Source organism: Ascaphus truei, chromosome 4, assembly GCF_040206685.1.
Source record: "Ascaphus truei isolate aAscTru1 chromosome 4, aAscTru1.hap1, whole genome shotgun sequence".
NCBI lineage: Eukaryota > Metazoa > Chordata > Amphibia > Anura > Ascaphidae > Ascaphus > Ascaphus truei.
In genome coordinates, this window is record NC_134486.1 from 326702308 (window position 1) to 326727325 (window position 25018).

Sequence of the window (25018 nt, forward strand, 5' to 3'; positions counted from 1 at the left end):
TTCGTGTCATGTGAATACTTAATGTTGTACTGAGGAGTTAGCTCAAGTATTTCAGGTAGGACGCTCACCCCAGTGAGGTCCATGGCCGCTCACCCCAGTAGGTGTGAGCTGGGGAGAGGGATATGTGACATAGTCCAAAGATGTTAGGCAGCTTTCTGCCCCATTTTAGGTCAGAAAGTGCAGGAATAGTTAAAAATGATCCGTTCCACAGCTTCCCATTAACTCAGGCAGCTGGATGGAAAATCCAGACACAGATTACAATGGCTCTAGTTCTCCCTCACCTGCTCTTCTAATCACATGCACAGGTATTTAGAACAGAGAGGTTTTGCATTTCACTCTCTCTCCTTAGAGCCTGGAGGCTGGGGGTATCGCTGCTCCCCTGTTTCCAGTTTTGGGGTGGATGGACCCTCCAAGTATCACAGTACCAGAGGATTTGCCTGGACACTCGGGACCGAGTTCCCACCACGAACAGATAAGACAAAAACAAATGTTTACTGCTGTTGCTGAAAGACTGTGCTGTATCTAAGTGACCCTAAATGAGAGGGCATTGTTTTAAGCTGGGGAACCAGGTTAGTTGGCCAGCAGCTGTTAGAGAGACTGATTCTAATGTGTAGTTAGATCCCTGAAAGGGATAGGATTTTGTTTATAATTTGGTTTCTTTTTACTTGAAATAACAGTGTGGGAAATACTATAACACTGAAATGAGAACTGCTGAATGAAAGTATCTGAGTACCTCTAATCTACACCTGTTAAAGCTGCAGTACCTTACTTGGATGAAAATAAAGCAGGCAGAAGCCTGAATTAAGCAACGTAATACTTTGCATGTTCCTGTTTGTTGTATAATTAACCCTAGAAGACTGTGTCGGGAAGAACCCAGACAGACGTCAGCGCTACAAAAGAGGGGGCGTTTGTCACAATATATATATATATATATATATATATATATATATATATATATATATATTTATATTCATTTATTTATTTATTTAGATATATTTATTTATTTATTTATTTATTTAGTGTGGGGCTGCTGTGTGTGATTATTTTTTATTGTGGGTAGCGGGTGTGGGTGAAGGGGGTATTAGCCACAACGGTGGTTGTTTAGGGCTTGCGGGTGGGTAGCGGGTTGCCTTAACCCCTTCATGACCGTAGCGGTATTAACTGCTACGGTCGTGAAGGGGTTAAGTGCACCAGCAACCCCCTCCGCAAGCCCTAAACAAACAACAAGGGCCAAATACCCCCTTCACCCACCCCCGCTACCCACAATAAACTGGCACGGTGGGTTAACCCCTTCATTGCCTTAGCGGTTAGCCGCTAAGGTAATGAAGTGGGCATTACATGCTTTTTTCCTGCCTCGGATGCATGCCGGGGGGCTCCGGTGCGATATCAGCTCCGGAGACCCCCGGCATCAGTCACAGGCAGGAAAAAGGCCTGATTTTTTCTAAGTATCGCCCTTGCCGATGCTTCTCCTCCACCAACTTGCCAACTTTAGTTGGCGGGACGAATTGCCGAAAAACTCTCCATTCTGGAGTGCCGATCAGCAGCGAAAAGCTGATCGGGGCTACCTGAATTCAGCCGGGTTCAAAAAGTGCCGATAAGTGGCTTATCGGCACCGGGCTGCCGATAAGTTTTTATCGGCAACAAAAATTGCCGATTTTACCCACTTACTGAATCGGGAGGGCAAATTTGGCGAAAAAATGGCGATAAACGGCTTATCGGCGCTTACTGAATGAGGCCCTATGTCTACCTTGACCAGCAAGTATCGATAGACAGGAACCTTTCAATGCAATTAATAGGAGAATGAAGATGAGATGGAGCGCATTTGGTGGAAACAATACAATCTTACAAGAGAACATACCCTGTGCCTCAAAAGGAACATTTTTGACCAGTGTTTGCCGTCTGTGCTCCCGTATGTACAGTATGAGATATTTGAAACCTAAATGCAAAACAAATCAAACAAATATTCTGAGATGTATGCTGGGTATTACCTGAATAAACAGGAAAAATAAAAGTCTGTAGCATAATCACAAGAGTGAATACAATTATATTGCACTGGGCCAGACATGTCGCAAGAAGAAATTACAGTACCATTGTTGGGCAAATATGGTATTTTAGTTGATTCCAAGGGATATAAAAAAAACTAAGACAGCTAACAAAGGTAAGATGGAAGGATGAAATAAAAATAAATATTGGAACAATGTGTAAAAGCTAGGCTTGCAACCATAGTACCTCTAAGAGCATTGGGGAGGTCTTCATTTTTGTGTGGGATACAGGTGTACAGGAAGTTTAAATGACACAAAACTCATAAAAAGTCTTGCTCCCATGTAACGTTTCCTAATATTTGAAACCGGAGGGAGTGCCGAAGCGTGACAGTAGCAGGCTAAAAGAAAAGATGATCATACTGGGATACATAGTTACATAGTAGATGAGGTTGAAAAAATACAAATCTCTATCAAGTTCAACCTATGATAAATTTAGACGATCGATACTTCTCATATATATATATACTGGGATTAATACTGGGATTGATGTTTATTAAAAATAATAATGTTGTATAAAATTGTTTAGATCTGCTATACCCAGTCCTGTTATGCAGTTTTTATTGTTTTTACTTTATACATCCACTGTGATGATTGTGTTACTCAGGTAACCTGTTGTCCATTTGATTGGGCGGTTATACAGGTGTACTGGATTAACACACACTATTTAGGATGTCCTTTTCAACTGCCAGGTCACTCTTTGACAAAGGTCCTGCGGACCGAAACGCGTCAGAGGACCTGACAGCACGCTGTTTGAATAAAGTCTACTTTTAATCCACCATCAGCCTCTCTCCATCCATTGCTGTGCTGCCGTTTGCCTGTCCCGTTTGCGGGAAGATTTCTCTATCTACTCTTCACTGCAGGCACGCCGGGTAGGTGCTGAGTCCACACGCTGATCCCACGCTGTTCCTCGTCATTTCGGAGCGACGCCTGAGCCGCCGGTCATGTGACCGCCCTCTGCGACTGTGCTGTTGCAGGAGGGTTGGCGGCGGAAACATTCACGCTCCACACGGGAGCCAAGGCCATAGCATCTGGCCCAGCGTGGCAGCAGAAAATACCGAGGCACAGAGGATCATATCAAGATCAAGTATTCCACACCACCACAAACCGTGAGTCTTTCTATCTCGGCGTTTTGGAGCTCATTCTGAGCCAGCCGCTGGGAGAGACATCAGGTTATACCTTTATGCTTTTTACAGCAGTGTGGTATGGTTTTCATGACTTTATCTTTTCAAGGCTCAAGACACCACCCGTTTCATTCTATTGAGCACCTAATGGGTTAAAAATTCACTTTTTTGACCTGGGCTTAATATTGTATCAGTTACAGGTAGCTCATAGTACTGATGGGACATTAAGAAGATTTTTTATATATAGCTTTGTTTACATGATATCTCTTATCATCATTCCCATCTTCAGAGAGGCTGAAGGACATTTTTGTTATTTTATTACGTATTTTTGAGATACACCTACATCTAGATATAAAGTTTTTTTGATGAAAGTATTTTTGTGACAATCAGTCATTAATTAAAATGGATGAAGAATCTAGTCTGACCACTGACCAACCTACTACTTATGTACAAAAGTGCGGTAATAACTCTGAACGGGTTAAAAGAGCACAACATATTTTTGATGAGAATCCCACTAATATTGTATGTGAAAACTCTGCAGACTTGATAGATCATTTTGTTAAATTGGAGAGACTTCTTACACAAGACATACGTTTATTTTGGGATATCACTACCCTAGAGAACTATATTAGAGTTAGACGCATACCAAGGGGGTTACGCATTAAGAAAATGCCATCTTTTGGTTTTCCAAATCAGGAATTTCAATCACATTGGAAAACAACATTGGATGAGTGTTCATACAAGCTCATGGACTTAATCGTTCATGCTAAAAATGAGGAAAAGAAAAATCTAACATTAGAAATTAATTCTCTAAAAAAAGAGTTATTCAGATTTAACAACATGGAAAAATTTGCACACAATGACAAAATTTTACTACAAAATATAGAGAAGATGGAGAAAGGGGTCACCACTAAAAAACAAGAAAAATTCGCAAGAGATAAGGCTGATTATGAAAAATGTCAAGTCTATTTTTGGGAGAGGCCAACACCCATTAGAGAATTTGTGAAACCTAATACCCCTTCCCACTCCACACCCCGCAGGTGGTCATCTGAGGAAGATGTTAATAAATCTAACACAAGGTCGATTTTAAAATACCCTCACTCAGACCGCAGATCTAGTTGTGACACAGACTCTTCAGATATAAATGAGAGACATTCAGTGTCTTTTTCCACTCAAGATAAACATCTCAACAAAATGTCTGAGGGCGGGTACTTTGATAGAACCTACATGACCAGTCAGAAAGAAGAAAGGCCTCGGCCTACTTTTTCTCATATGGACAATCCCCAATCAAAAAATACAAAAAATGTAGAAGGGGCAAGAAAACCAGAAAACAAAAGGAAAAAATACACATAGAACCCATAGAAGACAACGTGATTAACATTTCGGATATGGAGCTGACTCCCCCACAAATCTCATTGTTAAATAAAGGTCTGAACTTTGCTCCACAAGAGAACTTTGATTTATTTGATACCATCATAGACCTTCAGAAGTACACAAGAAAGTGGGCGTTGAAAAAATTGTTTGCTAAGAATACTACTAATCAATTGACTGAAAATACTATAGGTCATCCTGATGTACAAGTTAACACTGATGTTAGAAATGTTATTTCTTTTGCTGAGCGGGCATGTGAAACTGATATGCAATCATTGTTTGAGGAGGGATGTACAGAGACCACTATTGACCCCCCTTTCTTTGGCCATATAGATTCACTTCTAAAGAAGCGATCAACATTCATTCCCTATAATACCAAGGGATCATGTGTCTCTACATTTGAGAAACTTGTTGACAGGGATCTGAGACTACTAGCTCAAGGCTACTCTTTTTCTAAATCCTGTCACAATACTGATAATCTCACCAAACAGAAAAGACATGATTTAGATCTATTGAAAAATGATAAATCAATCATCATAAAAAATGCTGACAAAGGGGGTGCAATAGTGGTCCAATCCGCCGTCCAATATCGAGAGGAAGCTCTCAGATTGTTGGGCGATATTAACTTTTATGCTAAATTACGCTCTGATCCTACTCCCATGTTCCTCATAGAACTCAACGAACTTTTGGAATTAGGCGATGCCTTGTATGTATTGAGTAAAAAAGAGAGGGATTTTTTGACGTGTGATTTTCCCATTGTTCCCGTGTTCCACCATCTCCCAAAGATTCATAAATCACTTAACAACCCTCCTGGCAGACCCATTGTCGCCAGTATTGGATCTTTGGGAGATGGTGTTTCACGTTATGTAGACAAATTTCTACAACCTATTGTACGCAAATTACCATCATTCATTGAAGACACTACGGCTTTACTGATGGCCTTACAAAATATTGAATGGAAAAATGGATACAGATGGGTCACCATGGATGTCACATCATTATATACTATTATTAAACACGAGCACGGCCTTCGGGCCATTTTTCACTACCTCGAATCTTCTACACTTTCACCAGCACAAATCACTTTCATTAACGATTCTATTTTATTTTTATTAACTCACAACTATTTTTTATTTGATTCACAATATTTTCTTCAAAAACAGGGCACCGCTATGGGGACTTCTTTTGCACCCTCATATGCGAATCTTTTTATGGGCTTATGGGAACTCACTCACATTTATAGTAGCACCAATTCATTTCGTTCACACATTGTGTTTTATAAAAGATTCATTGATGATCTGATTTTTATTTGGGATGGGGATTTAACTAGCTTTAATAACTTTTTTCACTATATTAGTTGTAATGATGTCAATCTTAAATTCACTTTTCAGACAGATACAAAGACTATTAATTATCTTGATGTGACAATCCATGGTGACCCTGTCTCAGGTATCCAAACTGACATTTACACCAAGCCACACGCAAGAAATCCCTATCTACATGCGACCAGCAGCCACCCCAAGACACTAATTAGAGGTATACCGAAGGGTCAGTTCTTGCGGTATAAACGCATTTGTTCAGATCAAGACACCTTCTTGAAACACTCAGAAACATTAAAAACCAGATTTTTGTCTAGGGGATACTGTGATAAAGATGTCAGTCTGGCATTTGAGAACGCCAATTCTACAGATCGTGATACCCTGATTAAAAATAAGACACGAAATAAGAAGCATGAATTTACAAACAATCCTTTGTTTATTACAAAATATAGTAAGCAAGCATTTCAAATCAGAAAGATAGTTTCCAAACATTGGGACGTTCTCCAATTAGATCCGGACCTGAGAGCTTACACCAGCTTGGACCTAAATTTGCCTTTAGGAAAGCAAAAACACTTGCCTCAAGTATATCTAAGAGCTTATTTCAGTCTACCAAACAATCCCACTTACAAAATATACCTAAAGGTTTCCACAAATGTGGCTTTTGCAAATGTTGTAAATACGCTTTACCCACGAAACGCATACAAATCATTTCTCCCAAAAAAAGACATAGAATCAATACGTTTATCAATTGTCACACCAGTTACGTCATCTACGTCATCATCTGTGGTTGCAATAGTAAGTACGTTGGTAGGACAATCAGACCCTTACACATTAGAATCTCAGAACATTTGAGACTTATCAATAAGAAAGATTTATTTCATCCAGTTTCGAAACATTTTTCGACATGTTCATTAGGAGGATTAAAAAACTTCAGATTTTATGGAGTAGAACACATTCCTATCCATGTTAGAGGAGGCAATAGGCTCAATAGTCTTAATAGGAAAGAAATGTCTTGGATTTTTTGCCTCAACACACTACAACCCCATGGGCTAAATATTGAATGGGAGTTGAAACATTTCTTAGATGTTTGAGGATTGGTTCTTGGTCCTTTCTGTTTGCTTCCCTGTTTTCCCTCCCGCCCCTAGTCCCCTCCCCCTCCCCCCTCCCTCCTCCCCCCCCCCCCTCTCCCCTCTCCCCCCCCCCCCCTTCTTTCCCCCCCCTCCCCCCTCCCCCCCCCTCACCCCCCATCCTTCTTCACACCCCTCCACATCCCTTCCCCTTTCCCCCCCTCCCCCCTTCCCCCCCTCCCCCCCCCCCCCCATTCTCCCCTCCCTTTCCCCTCCATCTCTCCCCTCCCCTTTACCCCCCCCCCCTCCTTTCCTTTCTCTCCCTTACCCTTTCTTCTATCCATTTGTCTTCAGGTGTATCGAATATTAAATATTACATTTGAATATGTGATAGACTCAATTCAATCATGTGCTTTAATTTTAAATTTGCATTTGTTATCAGGATTTGTATGGCAGAATTTACTTTATGTATATTAATACTGGGATTGATGTTTATTAAAAATAATAATGTTGTATAAAATTGTTTAGATCTGCTATACCCAGTCCTGTTATGCAGTTTTTATTGTTTTTACTTTATACATCCACTGTGATGATTGTGTTACTCAGGTAACCTGTTGTCCATTTGATTGGGCGGTTATACAGGTGTACTGGATTAACACACACTATTTAGGATGTCCTTTTCAACTGCCAGGTCACTCTTTGACAAAGGTCCTGCGGACCGAAACGCGTCAGAGGACCTGACAGCACGCTGTTTGAATAAAGTCTACTTTTAATCCACCATCAGCCTCTCTCCATCCATTGCTGTGCTGCCATTTGCCTGTCCCGTTTGCGGGAAGATTTCTCTAAAAGAAAAGATGATCATACTGGGATACATAGTTACATAGTAGATGAGGTTGAAAAAATACAAATCTCTATCAAGTTCAACCTATGATAAATTTAGACGATCGATACTTCTCATATATTTACAGTATATTGATCCACAGTAAGGCAAACAAAAAACCCCAGTGAAATATCATCTAATAATATTTCGTAAGGGAAAAATAAATTATTTCCTGACTCCAAATATGTCAGATTACTCCTTTGAGCAACAGCCTTCCTATGTTTAATTATTTGGTATATCCCTGTACAGGCAGTCCTCGGTTATCCGACACAATGCGTTACTCAAAATGGCGTTGAATAGCGAAACGTTGTAAAGCGAAACACGTTTTCCCATAGGAACACTGTTTAAATAAAAGGTTCAATTCCTGAAGGCATTTTTAATGCTAAAATACACAAAATATTTTACTCAGACAATAAGATATGCAGCACACACATAAATTATATAGTGCATATACTGTAATGTAACATAATATATAATATAAAAATATAATATATTATATAGTATAAAATAGTATAATATATATATATATATTATATACACATAAACAACTTTGCAAAGCATCGTAAGAGCGTTGGATAAGCCGTTTTGGCGTTGTAAAAATGAACATAGGTATGCATTGCATAGCGTTGGATAAGCCATTCGTTGTAAAACGAGGACTGCCTGTATACTTTTCCTTTATAAAAAGATGTCCAACTTTTTTTTAAAAGATATCTATTGTATCTGCCATCATAATCTCCATGGGTAATGAATTCCACATTTTAACTGCCCTTACTGTAAAGAACCCTTTGCTTTGTTGCTGGTAAAATCTCCTTTCCTCCAACCTTAAGGGATGCCCCTGTGTCATTTGTACTGCCCTTGGGATGAATAGTTCTTTTGAACGCTCCTTTTATTGTTCCAAATATATTTGTATATAGTTATCATATCCCCTCTTAGATGCCTCTTTTCTAATGTAAACAAATCTAATTTATCTAGCCTTTCCTCATAAAAAAAAACACCATCCCACTTTAATTCCTTGTAGAATAGTCCTCAATTTATTCAAATCTGGCTTTTTAAAATGCAAAGTCTTTGTTGAACCCATGTAATATGGGTCTTGAGAATTTATTTCAAATGAGACCATATTATGATCAGTGTATCCCAAATGTTGTATATTTGTTATTACTTGTACATTGTTTGATATTACCAAATCCAGTATTGTCCCTCTACTGGTTAGTTCCCAATAATTTGGGTCATAATTGTCTCTAAGTACCCTCAAAACCCTGTTTACTTTCATTGTAATGCTAATCTCAATTCCCCAACCTATATCTGGATATTTAAAATAACCCATTGTGCAAACAAAACTTAGTTTTGATGTCTTGTCTATTTGTAAAAGTATTTTGGCTTCATCTATCTCACAGATATTTGATGATTTATAGCATATCCTTACAAACATTTTCTTAGTGCTTTTATCTCCACTGCTAATTTCAATCCACAAAGTCTGTACATTTTCAAAATTCCATTTTTAAACATTTTCCCTTATAATAAGTTTTAGATCCAGTTTAACATATAAATATACTCCACCTCCTCTACTATTTGCTTGATCCTTCCGAAAAAGGGAATAAACCTCTAAATGTTTATGATCATAGCTATTAAGTCAAGCTCCCCTATTTTATTTGTCAGGCTTCTTGCATTAGTAGGTTGGTAAGGGAATAAACCCTAAAAGGGTGCTTCAAATTGATGTTTGCTGAAGACCGTTATCCCAGTCTTCAAGGGATCAGTGGTTATTAATGATTCATGAGCAGTGTGAGGGTTCCCCCATTAAGTGCATCAATTCGTATAGACAGATATATATAATGTATAATGTAAAGCTCAGGCACATAGAGTAAACCGCTGTAGGGAAAGAGAGACCTCTAACCTGACCGGAGTGCTTGTCCCATCCGGCGGTTCCTTCTCTGGTGGGTCACGTGTTTCCAGCGGGTCCTTGAGCAGGGAGTGCAGAGACTCACGGGGCTGTCTCAGCCTGTGCCTGTTGAGCTGTTCGTTCGGGAAAGAAAGAAACCTCACCACTGTTCTCTTTGGCGTGCATCCATCCCCGCAATAGAAGACCAGGTAAGTGAAGAGGAGGGGGGAGATGTTGGAGCACTGCAATAAAAAATACCAGGCTGGCGGCAGCGTGCAACAAAAAACTTTAATGCGGCATAAAAGCCATGATTAAAATGACAGAACAATTCTCTGACGCGTTTCGTCTGTCGCTCAGACGAAACGCGTCAGAGAATTGTTCTGTCATTTTAATCATGGCTTTTATGCCGCATTAAAGTTTTTTGTTGCACGCCGCCGCCAGCCTGGTATTTTTTATTGCAGTGCTCCAACATCTCCCCCCTCCTCTTCACTTTCTTGCATTAGTAAACAAATTTCAGGTTTTTTTCCATTCTGTGCTATTGTTATCGTATCTGCTCCTGCCTTTCTACTCCAATTGGATTTAGTCTTTATAAGTTTTCTAGTATTATCTGTATTTAATATGGGTATCTATCTGCTTGCCAAACTCCCACTTGCTCCCATTCTCCCTCCATGACCCTAGCTATTTTCCCATTCCTATCTACATACTAGCAAGGTACCCCCGCATCAGCTAAAGTATAATTATATTGGTGGCGCTCCCTAGGTAGGTATATGGACAGAAAAGCACAAAAGAAAAAGTAACCTAGTTTGGACATTCTTCCAAAGAACTGGATGATTGATGAAGATAATTAAAATAAACGTTATTAAATATCCAAATAGAGGTAAAATATAGGTGGTTAAAATGAGAATAAAACCACTATATATAAATATTATATATTGTATATATATTATATTTGGTGGTCATCTATATGTAGAAATGGGTCCCCTCTAACAAAGTGATGGTTTGGATCCAACTAATAATATCATATATGGACTAAAGTATGTTCCACAAGAGTACTCTTTAAGTGCCCCACAACATACAGTACAAGACAGGATATATACATACACATAATATATATTGAAAGAAACCTGTATCTAAACATCCTTACATTTACTAAGACATACCGATGCAGCCACATGTATCTAGCAGTTGCTGCAGAGCATGTACTGGTGCACAGTGTGCCAAGAGTTGATGTCCGCGGCACAGTGCTTGGCACGGGGTAATGGCCCATCAGGATTTACACAGCAGCCATCCCTGCTTCTTAATGGGACTCCCGCTGTGTGAATCCTACTGGGCTGCATCAGTCTGTAAGAGACGCAAAGTAAGAGTGAGACAGAATCAGTCACTCTCCCTGCACACCTCTAACAGGCGATTGCGCGGCTTTTATTTTAATAACAGTATTGTAAATTCCTTTTCGAGATTCATTGCTCCAAATATTTTCATGATTGTTGTCCACTAGGTGGCAGGCTTGTCCTGGGAATTGTTTCACCCCTAGTCAGGGCAAGATGAATCCTCTTCTGTGATTGCAGGGTTTATTGTTATATGACATGTAATTTGTGTTTATTATTTTGATTTCAAGAATTACAATTTGTTCCCATTTACAGGTTGGATATACCCATCTAATACTTTATTTCTGTTTTTGCATATATACTTATTAAAATGGTTCTATGTGGTTATATGTCCTGTAAAGAGTACATTTATATCTTAATATCCAAAAAAACAAAACAAAATAAGTGTTGCATGCTTGTGAACAAAGAAATAGAAACATATTTGTACAGTATGGCAGGCTTGAATGAATTAGCATTTCCAAGGGATAGGTAGACTAAGTAGTTACTCCAGTCCTGTCATCCAGGAGCAAGGTGAGAAATGGAAGCATTTGACTAGGGCAAGGACAGGAGACAAGTTGGAGGGAGAGGGAGACCTACCCTTGAGAACGAAAATACATTTAAATGAGTGATTTCCAAGTTGCAAATACATTTGTATCTATACCATTTGGCATCATTGAAATGCAAAGACATTTGGTCATTGATAAAAAAGGTAAATCTATGTATATCTAATTCAGGTACGGACATGGTAGTACACCAAATATTTAGTTTATAGCCCACAGTAAGACACATTTGGTCACATAAACCTATATATATAAAAAAAAGTAGGCATAAGACAAGATTTACAGGGGTGTCCCCCACAAATGTATTGCACTACTCGCCGGACAAAAGACAGAACTTAAATCAATTCATTTTCCAGGGACCAGAATCTGCAATTCAGCAATTGTCCTTCCCATACAGTGTATATGATTATGTATGTATGTGTGTATATATGTCTTTATTTACATAGTGCTTCACAGCAGTAATACAAATGTGGAAGTGAGTGAGAAAGGTTTTAAGCGGGAGAGGGCTTTAGATACAAAATTTATTGACAGAAACATCTTTGAGCAGAACGCAAGAGTCAGGATGTTGAATAGCGAGAAATTAGTGCTGAGATGTAAGGAGGAGCAGAAGAGGATATAGCATTAAAAGTGAGGAGGAGAATTGTGTATCTAACATAACGTGCATGAGATGAAAATGTACAGTAAGTTATGGTAACATGGCGTCTTCTTCATACAGCACACTACATTAGTTAATTGGAAGGGAAAATTGGCTAAAGAGTAGGTTTATTGATACATGCTGTACAGTATTTATCACAAAAAGTGGGGTTTAGTGAATCTATCAATGAACGTTCCTGATATACTGTATCTCAGATACGTATGTTAGAATTAAAGTAATATTTAAATGATACACAATCCTTCGTGGAGTCAGTCTCTAGTAGAAAATAATCAAATAAGCATTCATTTATAAATAAATTTATAAACTATTAGATGTTCCCATATCCTATTACACCTCATATTGCTGATGTTTTGAACACAGAGGGTCCTCACTTATTATTGCTTTCCATGATCACTGAAATGAATAAAATGGTCCATTGGATGTTCTTCTTCTTCATTATTCTACTTCCTCTCTATTCCCAGTCCATCATGGCCTCTAAAAAGGTCAATGTTAAAGCAGTCAGTAACTCTTTCTGTTTAAATCATGCATGATGTTTAGAAGAATAAAGCTGCCAAAAGGAGCCAGAGTGAAACAAGTATATTCGTTCTGCTTACCCTCTCTGCTGCATCACCCACATTCTCTATTTGTGTCAAGTAAAGGACTATGTCTACTAGCAAGGGGAGGCCTGCCAGAACAACTTACAAGAAAGAAAAGGGGTGTTACCAAGGCAACAGACAGAATGACAACAGGGAAAGTTACATTTGTTGCAATCTTGCACTGAGGAGTGATGACTACCTCAAAACTAGGAAAATGAGAGGTTCCGGGACACTCCTTGTCTGGTATTATAAAATACCACTATAAAACAAACAAACTGTATGTGGAACATATAAAATACATAAACATATATAGAAGTCCATGTCCACATTACATGTAGTACCGGTCGGTACCACTGGCTCCAAAGTCTCTTTGTGATAAGGGTCCCAAGTTGGTGCATCAGTCTGGGATGGCTGGGTGCTCCTCAATGTCTCTTTTGGAGGCCATAGAATGGGTAAGACTAACAAGTGATAATAGGGACAACCAGGAGGTGGTATCCCAAGTTCCTAAAGTCCTGGTAAGAATTCTAGTTCTAACCATTGCTCAGACTGCAACCATGAACGTTGTCAAGGCTTATGAGAGAGAGTCGAGCAGAACCTGCCTCCAGGATCGTGAAGTCTTGACTGTTGAACAATTCCAACCGTGTGTTCCAAGCACACTTGGGGATTGGTAAGGCGACCACGTGTTCTTGTAAGATTGCCCTTGTTGAGTCTAGGATTCATCTTCCAAAAGGAACTCCATTTAGAGAGGTCCCTTTCTCCACTGATACAGCTGGTCTTGTCTGCATGCATTTCCTTCTGGACGCAACATGGGACAGTCTTCTTTGCCTCTGTTATTGTGCTGACAGTGTTTAGTCTCTTGCAGAGGTGCCAACCACGACGACTGTCTACTCTACCACGAGGTGTGTGGCTGAAAGCAGTGTAATAGATACAAAAAAGCGAAAACAAGGTCTTCCAGCAAATGTGGGGCAAAAACTGCACCGGATTTATCAATGGAAAAAAAATCAAATTAAAAGCAATGAAGAGATTTTTCTTGAATAAATCTAGTGGTACTTTATTGTTTTGCCCCATTGTTGCTGCCTGGAGACTTTGATACATAGCCCCCTATGTATCAAAGCAAAAGTAGACCAATTATTGGGCCAAAAATACTGCATCAGATGTGAAAAAAACAAATTGATGTTAATGGTACAGTACTTTTTTCTTTGGCCCAATTGACCCTAATATGTTTAGATGCATACAGTACTAACATTTTTATCAACTGCTGATAGTGGTTTTGTTTAAAATACCCTGTGCAACTGTTGAACAACAGAGCAGTGTAGAAATCGGTTTCTTACATTGTTTAGTATTCAGTGTTTGCTGAGAACAAGAAAAGACACTGAAGCTTTTTTATAGGACATAAAATCCACATGGACAAAAGAAGATAAATATGTAGTCATGTTTTAACAGCTTCTTCCTTTGTTCTTACTTTTAGCGGGTTTCTTCTATTTCAATACAATCACCAGGTGATTGGGTAATTTGTGCTCCATGACATATTGTTCAGCCAATATTTGAAAAATAGAGAAGGTAATAAGCCCCAAGGGGTACGAACCAGCAGAAAACCCATGTTTTCTACTTACTTCTTCAGAATCAATGGATTAACAGTGAGGTGACCTGCTACAGTTCATTTTATTAAATGCGAGACCTAGTTTATAAACATAGTTGCTATTTGAGGGGTCTTTTATATCGTTGCAACTATCATGACAAATGGTCATGTTACATTTATGTGCAGTTTTTAGGAAGAGGTAAAAGGTTTTTTTATGATAAATTTAATCCCACCCCCGAAGAAGTTCCGTCCCTTAGGAACGAAACGTGCGTCGGGAGGACGTCACAGTGACGTCGGTTGCGCGACAATCACACAGTTGTTTTGTCTCTGTCTGCCGGAGTGCAGTAAAAGTGTAGTTTAACAAAGATGTGGGCCACCAATGTGGATCCCACTAGCTAGAATTAGGTATATGAGGGTTTCACTTCATCTTGCCATGGATGTCAGCGATTACGAGTGATTACAGACTTGCAGATACATACTGGTACCGTGAGTAGACCCCAGATGACACATCCTCAAACAGGAATATTTGGTTTGGGATTCTATGTGGCTGGCTCAGATTACCTATATATCACTGCTAGGGTGCTATCTCTTGCACCCTGTTTTTCACCCTAAACATCCACAGCATTATTAGTGTGGGTATATACAGTGTACACTGTGACATAGCATGTTGAAGCACTAATTTATGCTTGTGGCAAGAATACCCTACATGTCATACTTCAGCCCCATAGGGGTTTGCATTTTCACTACACTGCACTAAATGTTTGAGTGTTCAACATCTTGCACTTATTGCAGGACACACCCAGCATATTTGGCAGAATACTTACCTCTGCCATCTGACAAATAGGGATACATATATATTTGGTGTCTCATTGCGTATCCCCTTAGGTTTTAATTATTTTTCAAGTGTTTACTATGTGTATCTTATATTAAAAAAAATATTATTTTGGATTAGCTAATTAGAGTGCATCATTTAGGGATCTGTCCTTTCCCACTTGTACAGTATACATATGTTATTATCCCTGATAGCACCTTTTTAGATTGTACTTATCTTTAGCTGAGCAGGAAGTCCCCTCCCCCTTTCCAAATTTAATCAATACACAATATAAAAAAACAAGTGAATTAAAAATGTGAGATTGTAGCATATGCCCTGACAAGAACATGGTTCTTTATTCTTGTGTCCATATGACAATAGTCTGTCACACGTCGCACTTTGATGGGAAATGTCACAATTGACAATTTATTAGTTCAGTACATGACATTAGTGGATTCAGACTTTCTTTTGTTGATGCTTGCAGAATTTTTCCCGATCGCTGACAATCTAGCAGATAGCAGACGTGTTAGAAACACTACCACAACTATGGGCTAGACTAATGACCAAAAGCCCCATTGGTCAAATGTGGATAGTAGGGCTTTGGGCCATGTAAAAGCAATAAAAAATAAGCTACAGTATGACTTCCAGTATGACTCCACAGGGCCCCCACCCGCAGAGCATATTGCACATGGAAAATCCATTAAGAAAAAAAATCAATAAATCCCTGTGAGTAGAATTAGAAGCAGGATTGCTCGTGATTTGGCAACTGCCCAGAAGATCCTCCATGGCACCTAAGCAGCAGAAAGGAGAGAAGGCTCAGAGCAAAAAACTCAATCCCTAGATGGCATCTGTATGCAGTGCAAAGGAGTAGGAATTGGCTGAACAGCAGCAGGAGATCCCCAACACAGAAACTGTAAACGAACATGCTGAAATTGCCAAAGCACTGGCAAGGGAGCTAATGCTTGCAATTAACAAGAAGTTTGATGAATTGCAAAAGTCTTTGGAAGACTTCAAAGGTGAGCGCTCCATGTACAACATAATAGGAGAGGTCAACTACAGGATAGGGCATCTGCAGGATGATTTGGGAGAAACAGGTCCTGGAAATAGCAAAGAAGAAAGAAATCCTGGAAGACAAGGTAGATTTGGAAAACAGGTACCCCATAATGGGGCCTGTAACTTGGAAAGTGGGGGTCCCCTGACCTGAAATCAATGCGGTTCAGCTCCGGGGACACCCTGCTACAATACTGTAATGTTAAAATTAAATAAAAACCCCACGATCGCCTGTTAGAGGCACAGGTAGAGAGACAGATTCAGTCTCTCTGTTACTGCATGTCTCTTACAGACAGGTAATACCCGATAGGATTCACACAGCAGGTTGTGTTAATCTAAGCACCTAAATTGTGTTAATCCGCTGGGCCATTATAGTCTGCTGCGATCCACCTCTCGAGATATTGTGGCATGCTGCGGTTTTTATCTTGAGATGTGGTCGAATCTTGGTGCCTGCATCTGTATCCTTGGTCTCATATGTGACTACGTAAATCGTGTATCATCAGCAATGACAAACACTGATAATCAAGGGTAATGCACTATCGTGGCACTCTCTTTTTTTCTTGTCTCCACTTGCATATATCCACAACAGAACTGCATTGAGCACTGAGGAATTCCCAACGGCAGAGCTGACCCCCAACGGCAGAGCTGATCTTCAAAAAGATACTCATCTGGATGGGTTTGATTTCATAGAATATTTATTTCATGCATTAACTGTCCAAGCGCCATAAATGTTCCTTATTCTAAAGTTTCCCAAAATCTGGTTTCCCAAGAAAACCAGCCATACTTTTAGGCAGCATATGAACTGAAGTTGAATTGGACAAATTCAATTATATTATTGTATTGTTAAAATTGATTGTATATGCTGTATATTGTATTTACGTGCACACTACAATCACGAGCACCAAATATCAATACTTAAATTCAACCAGCGCTTTTACACTAATTTTTACCCAAAAGGAAAAGAAAGGAAACTGATCTGGAATTTTCCAAAGCTGGTAAATAATTAAATAGAAGGTTCTGTGAATTTAATTTAGGACCTATGACAGAAAATAGGGAGAGATATATGAGATCCAGACGTGCGAAGTATGGCTCCATATAAAGGAACAAAAGAAAATGCAGTTAAGGGAACTACATTTTAATAAATGTAAAAAGAAAGTGGGAAGATTATTGGGTAATCTGGTCAGGAAACCTATGAAGTCCAGCCACATCCAAAGAGTGGGAGAAATTATGACAGATCCTAAGAAATAAATATGGTGTCAAGATTTTTACCAAAAACTATATACTGTAGCAAAAGTAATGAGGATAAAATAGCTCAAAATCTTTCTGGTAAAAATTAAGCTACCAAAGCTAACTACAGATGCAGATGCTAAATACACCAATCAATGCTGGGGAAATAAACACGATTAAAAACACAAAAAATGGGAAGGTGGCAGGACCAAGTGGATTTACAGGCGAGTTTTACAAAACCCTTAGTTAAGAGGTTTGACACCTGTGACAAACGCCCCTCTTTTGTAGCGCTGACGTCTGTCTGGGATCTTCCCGACACAGTCTTCTAGGGTTAATTATACGAATAACCGGATCATACAAAGCATTACTTTGTTTAACTCAGGCTTCTGCCTGCTTTATTTTCATCCCAGTAAGGGACTGCAGCTTTAACAGGTGTAGGCAGGAGGCACTCAGATATTAACCTTCAGCAGTTTACTCATATCACTGTTATAATATTTCACACACTGTCACTTTAAGAAAAATAACCAAATCATATAAAGAAATCCTATCCCATTCAGGGATCTAACTACACAGCAGAATCAGCCTCTCTAACTTTTGCTGGGCCAACTAACCTGGTTTCCCAACTTAAAACAATACCCTCTCATTTAGGGTCACTAGATACAGCATACAGTCTTTAGACAGCAATAAACATTGGTTTGTCTTATCTGTTCGTGGTGGGGAACTCGGTCCCAAGTGTCCAGGCAAATCTTCTGGTACTGCGATACTTGTAGGGAGCGTCCTCCCCGAACTGGATGCAGGGGAGCAGCGATACCCCCAGCCTCCAGGAAGCTGTGGAACAGATTATTTTGCACTATTCCTGCACTTTCTGACCTAAAACCGGGCAGAAAGCTGCCTAATATCTTTGGACTATGTCACACACCCCTAAAATAAATATTTAATGAGATCTTAAGGAAGGAGGAATCCATGGAAATAGGTAAAACTGCTTATATTAAAATAATCCATAATGAAGGAAGGGATCCCAAAGTCCTGTAATCTTATAGGCCGATTTGAATTTCAATACACAAAAATATTAGCTGATAGATTTACAAACCTATTACCTAAACTTATACACCCAGACTAAATGGGTTTAGTAAAAAGCAGAGCCACTGTCAAAAACTTTAGGAAAGTCCTAACAGCGTACACTGGGCTAAAACTTATTAAAAAATAAGAATAATATACAGTAATCATCTCAGTAGATGCCGGTTGCTTGGGAGTACCTAATGAATATCTTACAAACAATGGAAATCACAGGAACCTTTCCGAGAGCCATCAAAGTCATGTAAACAGATCCCAAATCTAAAATAATGGCTGCAGGATTACTGTCAAAGGAGATTAGCCTATTCAGAGGTAAAAGACAAGGATGTCCACTATTGCCCTTACTGTTTAATATTGCTATAGAGCCCCATGCCAAATATTTTAGAAATATGGAAAAGTTGAAAGGCAGTAAAATAGGAGGGAAATCAACCAAAATAGCCCTCTTTGTATATTACTTTTTAATGCTGGTGGCAACCCCATAGGTTGCGGTACAAAACATACACAAGACCTTTGGGGAATTTGGGACATTTTCAAAATTTAAGGTCAATGCTTCCAAAACAGAAAATGTACTATTGACGAGCAGAAATATAGAGGAGTGGGGGAATAAATGCCCATTCGAGATTATCAGAAAGCCACTTAAATACTTTGAAGTATATATTGAAGCGGAACAAAAGCAGCTATACAGAAACAACTTTAGTACGATTATTTCTAAGGTGACAGGAGAGCTAAAAAACAGACAACATCTACCATTAAATCTTGCAGGTAGGCGCCAGCTTATTAAAATACTTAGCTTCGTCAGCCCCCCCCTGTAGATGTTGCCAATGTTACTGAAATACTCAGATGTGAAAATATTGAATAAGACAATCAGTAAATTTATTTGTAAAAAAGGCAGAATAAGCAATTCAAATACTATAATTGATAAGGAATTGGGAGGGCTAAATCTACGAGACAAGAAATATAAATTGGTCTGTATTACAAGACATATAGGGGACTGGATTATGGGTCACAGTCTACACTCTTGTCTGGAATTAGAAGAGTAGATGGTGACCCCTTGGAGCCTTAAGGGGGTGCTGCATGAGACCTGGGCAAAAGTACCTATATCGGTAAAGAAAACCTCTTTATATAAGCACATGGGGCGCATGAAAAATATTATGGAGACAATTTGGGGTATCCTAAACATGCTCAAAATGTATACCCATACAAGAGAATTTAAACTTCCTGCTGGGAATAGTGCATGCATCTTTTCAGTTATGGAAGACAAAAGGCATGTCATTTAGGCCAAATGGTAGACAGAGATAGTGGAAGATTTCTAACTTTTCGGGGGCTGAAAGAAAAAAAAATGGCTAGCTCAAGTACGACATTATTCGTACATGCAGCTAATGCACCATTGCAAAAGCCTGACGAACTACTGTATAGGAGAGATACTGTACTGTTTAATGGGGAAATTAGTTTGACAATTTCTTTGAAAGATCAAACAGCTCTAATTACTCTATATAAATTATATAATTGGATTAGAGATGCAGGCCATTGTACAGTAAAAATACAGTAAAAAAAAATTAAATAATAAAAATACAATTAAAAAACCTGTAAAAGAAAAATAACATACATTCAATGTTTTTTCTCACCTTTAGATGTCTTCACCCTCCGATTCAGGGGTCTCAGGAAGCTCTCGAAGCAATCCACTATCAAAAACAGCAACGGGCCACAGGTAAAGTCCAAAGTCCTTTTCTTCTTTCTTTATCTTCATCTGTTAATTGTAATCCATTTGGGGGTCCTTCTTCTTCTTTCACTGCTTTGTGAATCGCGCAGACTGGCAAAAAACGTCGGGTTTGCCTTTTTTGCTTATTCGTACGACTTTTTTTATCACTGACAGGTTTTTGGGTGATAAAAAGCCTTTAAAGCGTGATACTGCAGTGTTATCACTGCTTTGTGAATCGCTAAGCAGGCAGTATCGCGCTATAAAGGCATTTATCATACTTAAAAACACTTATCAGTGCTTTGCGCATAGCCCCCTAAGTCTTTGATATTAGAAAATATGAATAGTTGGAAATAGGTTAATGAGGGAAAAACATCCCAAAGTTAGGGGAAATAACTCTGCTGGCAGCAAGAAAATCTGAAAGGGTTAAGTACATTAAACTTGAAATGCCTTCTTTGGTCACTGTTCAGTTAATGCAAAGTTAATGATGCTAGACAAAATGGAGGCCGAGACAAATAAAGAACTGTGAATGGAGAAATTCTTTAAAAAGTGAGAACAGTGTATTGATACAATGCCCCAACTGGACATAAATTTGATCAAACGAGTATTTGAACACACATCCTGAAGCCTACTGAGACGAATCTCAGAGGGACATAGATAGCGGTGCTCACAGAGATGAATGGAAAACAGAATCCATAAACAAAAGATAAACATAAGCTAAAAGATTCAGCAAGCTGTATGGGATAGGGGAAGGGGGAAAATAAACTCCAAATATCCAGCTAGGTGTCAGGAATAAGCCCTGACATATTTCCTAGTTCTCCCTCTCCCCTTCTGTTCCTTGTCTGTCCACCGGATGTGCTGCTGTTTCTGTCTGCTCTGAGGTTCCTCTGTATGTCTCCTCTTGGTGCGCCTGTCCTCTGTCCTTATAGTTTCCTGTTCCTCCCTTGCCTTTGTTTTGTGTCCTGACTCCTTATGCCCATGCTTCTGCTTCTGTTCCATGTGGAGTCCTGATTTCTTATTAAAGGTCCTTGCCTTTGTACTGGCTTGTCCCCTGTCTGTTTCCTGCTTTTGAGTCCCTGGTCTCAGTTCCTGCTCCCCTGCCTAGTTCCTGCTCCTGCCTTCCTGTTTCTGACCACTGCCTGGACCCCGAAGACCCTGCTTGCTGCGTGCCACCGACCTGTCTGAACCCAGACGATCCTGCTTGCCGCCTGCCACCAAACCCTGCCTGTGACCATGACGATCCTGCTTGCCACATGCCACTGACCTCAGCCCCACCCACGTGACACCACCAATCCTTGCCTTCCCTGCTGTTCCGACCATCAAGGTCCTAACTGCTCTTGGAGTCCCCGTGACACTAGGGCATAAGGAGATTGGATATGGGTCGTGTCCAGGGCTTAAGAAGGGGGTAAAGATAATTGGATTGAAAATAAGTTATTTACATATTGCACTATGTATGGTAAACTGTATAATGCCACCATTCTGTACTGTTTGTATTTGTATTATGTATCAAATTGTACTTTATTGTGGATGTTTCATGTCAATTACAATGTGCTTGGATAACTTAATAAAAAGATCAAAGAGGAAAAAAATAAGTTCTAAAAAAATACACAATAAAATACAAAAAAACCCCAGTTGCATAATAAAAAAAAGCCATTAGAGCCATTGATTGTCACTATGGCTACCTAGGCCCTCAATGGGGTTCTAGGTCCCCCTTGGGTAGCCAATCGAGGTAGTTAGTGTAGTTTAATATTGTAAAGTTATACAATTTCCATTACAGGTTACCATTGATTCCCAATGTGGCTATCTATGTCCCCATTGAGAGGGCCTAGGTAGCCACAGTGACAATAATGTTTTTTTTTTTTAAACATGTTTTTTAAGTATAGGGTAAAAGGCTCTATTATCCACATTTGGCTAGTAGGCCTATTGGCCATTAGTCTAAAGGGTGGTTAGGTGTGTTGGGGGAAAGTGGAGTTAGCATGGTGGGTGATTATGGTTAGTTGACCCAGGGTGGGGGGCTAAGCCTCTTGGGGGATTTGGGGTGGATAGTATGGGTTAATTACTTGGTTACCTTTGCAGTAAGTAGGTTACTTTAAGTACTGAGGTAGCTAAAGGGAGTACTGCACCGACACACTTTATTCGAGCAAATACCCAGTATGTACCTGGCAGATACCTGGAATGCGCCGCTCCTCACCTCTGACAAGCCCTGTTGTGTTTGCCTTCCCAGCCTGGGTTCATGCCTGGCTGACGGGCGGCTGATCTGTTAAATGATAATGATTAGGATTTAATAGGCTGCAATGCTTCGCGTGTCTACCAGATGGCATAAATTCATGAATTGTAATGCAGTATATATATATATATACTGTGCAGTATTGCAGCCAGCGGGAATAAAATGCTTCAATCCCTGCCTGGAAAATACCTCAATGCACTCGGGCAGAAAACAGTCACAAACCTCAATACACCCGGGTATACCCGAATTCGTGGGACTAGCCGAGCTCGAATAAAGTGTGTCGCCAGTGTAAGTGGTGTATTTAAAAAAAAATTGTATTAACCCCTTTGATGCCTGTAGTATACTTTGGTAACAATGGGTATCAAAGGGGTTAATGTTATTTCTACCTTAAAACATGTGGTAGATGTTGTTTTAAAAGTTCTGTTAACATTGCTCCCCATTATTGTTTCAATTACTTTAATACATTATATACACTAGCATATTTTTCCCTTATTCACAAACTAAAATTACACATATTATAAGTAGATATTAAACATTAAAGTAAATTAATTTCTAATGTTGATTTGTAAAATGTCGTGACAATCCTTCTGAGTGTTACCTAGTGTCTTAATGTACACTCTTATTGACTGTATTTATAACGAGATCTGCTGGTTTGGGTCATACTGTATGTAGAAGGGCTTCTTCAGGAGGCACCTTTGGGACCTATGTACTAAGCAACTAAAAAAAAAAAAATTGCACAATTGGTGCATGTCAAACTCCATCTCAATTGCACTTGTTTACGCCGAACTACAAAGCTCAATTTTTCCCATCTACATTAAAAAAAATAACATTTATTTTGGCACACAGAAATCGACTTCACTTGGTGTACAGATGTAAATGCTACATACAACAAAAAAAAATGTGTGTGTTTGCCAAAAAGGAGAAAGCATGTCAAAATTGTCCGCCAAGTTCACCCTTTCATAAACCCTAAATAGACTTTTAAAAGTGTAAGCACACAATTTAGTTGCTATGTATAAAAACAAAAATGTATTTGAAGCAGCACAAATGTTTCGTTATATAGGTTAAATAAATGTATTATTTTCACAGTATGGCTATTATATATAATACATTAATAACTGTTATTTATTAAAATCAATATCCCTGAGATATTAGATTAATTTCTGGTCAACTAGTGAGAGGCTCTATAGAAAGGGCAAAAAGTGTGGGTGTTAGTGGACAGCCATTTCTGATACCAATCCAGATATACGAAGATTGACCTGAGGTGACTTATAAAGGCCAAATATGCCTAATAACAATGTATTTTAATAATCTGAACTACCAGTACCTGTCAAAACCTTTTTCTGCATTTAGGGTAAAAACAATACTGTAGAAAGCATCTTCTGGGAACTAGCTGTATAAATCCGATTAATTGCCCTTCTGGTGTTATCTTGAACCTGCCTACCCAGAATAAAGCCTACCTGGTCTGGATGAATCAATGCTGGTAAGAGGTTATAAAGATCACTTTTTTGTACCAATTTTAATATCTGTGTTAATAAGGGAAATGGGTCTATAACTCGAACGATTAGTGAGGTTGCATGGAGATTGGGAAATCATCACCGTTCAAGCAGTTGGTTCAAGATGTTTGTTAAATGAGGAACTAGTAAAACGGAATATATAGTAATTATTAGTGAAACCATGCGGAGTAGGAGCCATAGTGCCCAAGGTAGAAGTCATGTTTCCCGACGAAACTATCTGTTTCTGACAGTGAGAAACACTCAAACAGTACCAGGGAAGCGGAGTAAGAATAAATAAGTTATGATCCCTTGACCAACCTTGAAGATACACTGATCCACTGCAAGCAAACCAGAAACACATTTTTAAAGACTTTCTGATTGAGCAGGCCAGCAAAATGAACTACTAAGCTATGAGTGGGCCAGGCAAAGTGAACTACTATGACAGAAGCTGCAGAATACAGCACAGAGTGAAAGTCTGGCTCAACTGAAGATGGCTTTTTAAAATGTATTGGGGGAGTGGGGTTATATGTATTTTGTGGGGGGGATTAAGTGCGAGGAGAGAGGGTGAGAGAGTGAGTGAGGAAAAGAGGGAGTAAGAGTGAGACGCAGGAGAGAGAAATACATGCGAGGTGAGAGAGGAAGAGGGAGTGAGACTGAGGGGAGAGGAATACATGGGAAGATGGTGGGAAATAGACGGGAGTCGTGAGGTGTGAAATGGATGGGCTCGCAATACCGCCGGGGAATGGGGGGTGGGGGTCGGTCATAACTCTAGTCCTGGGCCCTGGGAAAACTGTCTGCAGCCCAGACCCGGCTTGCTTACTTTTAAATCTGCTGAAATAATAACCCCCAGTCCCTTTTTTCCCCTATAGTATTTTAAATAGTGTAATTAATCCTGTATTCTGCCTTTGGCCTTTTGTAACCCAAATGCTTCATTTTGAACTTTTGGGCATTAACTTGTAGTTGATATACTTCCCCATTCCTCCAATTTATCAATATCTTACAGTAAGTCATACCCCCACCCTGGAGTGTCA

At 39.4% G+C, this 25018-nt stretch overlaps 1 long non-coding RNA gene across 6 annotated transcripts in view; it reads left to right on the forward strand.

The window, feature by feature from the left end:
* Positions 1-14717: 14717 nt before the first annotated feature.
* LOC142493655 (uncharacterized) overlaps positions 14718-25018 on the forward strand; it is a 29561-nt gene continuing 19260 nt past the window's right edge. Inside the window, exons 1-5 of one of the 6 annotated variants that reach the window (XR_012801172.1) lie at positions 14718-14895; positions 15882-16236; positions 16860-16946; positions 20203-20279; positions 23845-23974. This is a non-coding gene — a long non-coding RNA (uncharacterized LOC142493655). Of the gene's footprint in view, positions 14896-15881; positions 16357-16859; positions 20280-21372; positions 23549-23844; positions 23975-25018 lie in introns of those variants that run through there. The other 5 variants (XR_012801173.1, XR_012801171.1, XR_012801175.1 and 2 more) reach the window with 5 other exon arrangements.